General features: G+C 49.7%; 1 pseudogene; it reads left to right on the plus strand.

The window, feature by feature from the left end:
- The first annotated feature begins 2,763 nt into the window (after positions 1-2,763).
- LOC101658075 lies at positions 2,764-3,222 on the plus strand (annotated as a pseudogene).
- The last annotated feature ends 340 nt before the right edge of the window (positions 3,223-3,562 follow it).

Consider the following 3,562-nt stretch of genomic DNA (forward strand, 5'->3'; position numbering starts at 1 on the left):
AGGACAGCTCAGTGACCGCTGAGAGGCCAGCAGAGTTGGAATCAGCCTCACACCACCTCCATGTTTCCCAGCACAGTGGCCAAGCCAGGTGGGAAAGGCTTCACTTAGAAACCCTACCTGGCTTCAGTCTGATCCTTCTCCAACCTCTGCAACCCCTCCATGGTCCTCAAAGGTGGGGTCTCTGGGCAGATCAACCACTGTCCAGCACCTCACATCACTAACAAGCCATTTCTAGGATCCTGATCCAGAGCCTCGCTCTTATTCCTGCCTCCATTTGAAACCACCAGCCGCTCTTTGGGAAAAAGACTTGGCTTTCTATTCCCATAAAGAGGTACAACCTCGGAAGCCCGCAGCAGCAGTTCTGCCCGGTCCTATAAGATCCCTCTGAGTCGCCATGGACTTGATAGCAGTGAGATCCCAATGTCTGCCCCACTCTGTCTCCCTCCACACCTCTAGTTTGGCTCTGGGTGCTGATGCCTGTGGAGGCTCCTCTCTCTCCACCCTTGCTCTCTCCCACAGTCTTGTCCACTCCTGCTGCCCCAGGGAGGGGCATTTTCGGTCTTCATCCTGAGACCCTGCCGAGCTAGGCTAGCTTTCCTGCTAGCGGGACACAGACTCTGAGAGGGGCATCAACAGTGCCCTGAGGGCCCAAGAGACATGTTTCCAACACAGAACTCGAAGGAGACATAATAGAAACCACCCCTTTCAGAAAATCCAGCCTGTCTCTGAAGGAGGAAATGGGGTTGAGGTAAACCAGCAAGACAGCTGCATTCCTGTGCCCTCCTCCCTGCTCACATGAGTCGACAGGAATTAGAAGCGGCTCAGCGTGTTCAGTCCATCAAAGTGCAAACCCCTCCGAGGGAGCCGGGTGTCGTGTTGCAGCTGGGTCAAAAGCACCCTGGGGACAAGCCGGGGAGCTGGCACTGAGTCTGGCTTTGTCAGCAGGCTGGCAGGGAGCCCACATCAATACTAGCAGCCTTACTCTATGTCTCTGCAGGGCTTTAGCTGGCAAAGCTCTTTCCTGCTCATCAGCCTATTGCCTTCTCCCCAGGACCCTTAGGAGGTTCAGAGCATGGGGTGGGAGAGGTGTGTAGCTTCTTGGGATCACAGGGTGACTACAGCTAGAGCCATAACTCAGATCTGGACCTGCCAGTTGGGAAAACTCTGCTTTTGTGGATCCGAGACTGTCTCAGAGCTGCCAGAATCACATCTCCCACCAGTTATTTTCCCTGAAAAGGAAGAGCCAAAAGGGGAGGGAGAGGGCTTGCTCAGGGGGTTAGAATGTCTTTAAACCACACCAGGATGTCCAGCCCCAGATTCTCCCTTCCAGCCAGAAGTGATTCAGAATTCTCTCAGGCCTTTCTGTCCTGTGCACAGGCCAGCAAATGAGCAAAAGCTTGTCCCCAGGAGAAGTGATGGCTTCCAGCTGCGGGGTTGGCACAAGGGGTGGGGCACGAGAGGGAATTGGTTGCTGATCCGCGGGAAAGCTGCCACTCAGATTTTAGCTCTTTGCTAAAATCTCCTGTTAATGCTCAAGTGTTTTCAGTTGATTATCTGGAAGTCTTTAATAAGAATTTCATCTCCTTTCCAATAACATGTACTTCTTATTTCTAGTTTATGGCACTCGCAAGATTTCCCCAATACTAAAGGTTAGCATTCAAAAACTCTCCTGCCATCAAGTCGTTTCCAACTCACGGCAACCCTGTAGGAGGAGAACTGCTTCACAGGAGTAGAAAGCCCCAGCTTTCTCCCACAGAGTGGCTGGTAGTTTTGAACTGTTAATCTTCTGTTAGCAGCCCAATGCATAGCCCACTGAGCCACCAGAGAAAAGTAGTCTTTTCAAAATCCTTTGTGTAGCTGGACCTATGGGTGGCATCGAAGAGAAGAAAAAGAAGGTCCCTGCAGGACCAAGGGAACCCTGTGGGTCACCAGTCGCTCTGAGGGAGAAAGATGAGGCTTTCTAAAGTATAACTCTTAAGTACAGGCTAAGTCCTGTCTCGGAAACCCACAAGGGCAGCTCTACCTTGTCCTAACGGTCACTGTGTGTCAGAATCAACACAACGGTAGTGAATTTGCTTTTTATTTTAAAAGTCATGCCAAAAACCTGTGTGAAAAAGTGAAGGAATGCCTCAAAGCCAGGAATCAAACACCTGAGAAAGAAGTTTGCCCAAAAGATGCTTCAAAAGGCAAGGAAGAAGCCTCTCTATGTGAAAGCTAAGCCCATCACTAGCAATGCAGGCAGATGTACAGAACCGAGATGGCTGGGATGGCAGGAGAGGCTGGCACCTTCCATGTGCTTGCAGAACCCAAGCTGGCATGTGTTATCGGATCAGAGGTGTCCATGGGGCACAAAAGGTGTTGCAGCTTCTTCGCCTTTGCCAGATGGTCAATGGTATTGATTAAGATGAACAAGACTTGGATGAACATGCTGAGAATTGTGGAACCATACATGCACGAGGGCACCCGAAACTGAAACAGTGAGGCATGGTGATGGCAAAGCCAATTAAGAAGGGAACTGCCCTGACAGATAACACTTTGATTAGACGATCTCTTGGCAAACACGTTATCATCTGGTTCATGAGACCTTTACTGTTGGGCAGCGTTCCAAGATGTAAATAATTTCCCGTGGTTCTTCAAATGATCTCCACAAGGTGGAATGAAGAAAATTATCACCCATTTTGTAGAAGGTGGAGATGCTGGGAAGTGGGTGGATCAGATAAACAGGCTTATGAAAAGGATGAAGGCTCTTTCCCATAGGACCGACGAGATGGCAGAGGTGGAGCAGAAGAAGAAGCGGACTTTCCGGAAGTTCACCGATCGCGGCGTGGATCTGGACCAGCTGCTGGACATGTCCTACGAGCAGCTGATGCAGCGGTACAGCGCTCGGCAGCGGCGCTGCGGGAACCGCGGTCTGTGGAGGAAGCAGCACTCGCTCCTGAAGCGGCTGCGCAAAGCCAAGAAGGCGGCCCCGCCCATGGAGAAGCCGGAAGTGGTGAAGACGCACCTTTGCGACAGGATCATTATCCCGGAGATGGTGGGCGTGTACAAGGGGGAGACCTTCAACAGGTGGAGATCAAGCCAGAGATGATTGGCCACTACCTGAGCGAGTTTTCCATCACTTACAAACCTGTCAAGCACGGCCGGCCTATCATCGGGGCCACCCATTCCTCGTTTCATCCCCCTAAAGTAGTCCTTCCGCCAATAAAAGGCTCCCTCTCCTGACCCCCCGCCCAAAAAAGGATAAACTCAAGTATCTACCATGATTTTTGTAATCAGGTCAGTTATTAAGACAGTCGCTGCTTATTAACTGCTTCCAAACTGGAAACAAGAAAAAGAATAGTAGTAATTGCAAAGATCCATATTCTTGGTTTTAATGTGACTGTATCTAATGTTTTATAGTTACCAGTTAAGTATAAGATTTGCAGTTGTCATAAGATATATTTACGTTAAGGGAGGATATTTCTATTCCTAATTAAAATGTTTTTTAAACAAATCAAGAAAGGGTGCTACATTTTCTGAGCAAGACTTAGCAGCAAAATGGGCTGAGTCAAAGGAATGGATC

Source organism: Echinops telfairi, unplaced genomic scaffold (genome assembly GCF_000313985.2).
Source record: "Echinops telfairi isolate 266 unplaced genomic scaffold, ASM31398v2 ScPeMD7_17;HRSCAF=63, whole genome shotgun sequence".
NCBI lineage: Eukaryota > Metazoa > Chordata > Mammalia > Afrosoricida > Tenrecidae > Echinops > Echinops telfairi.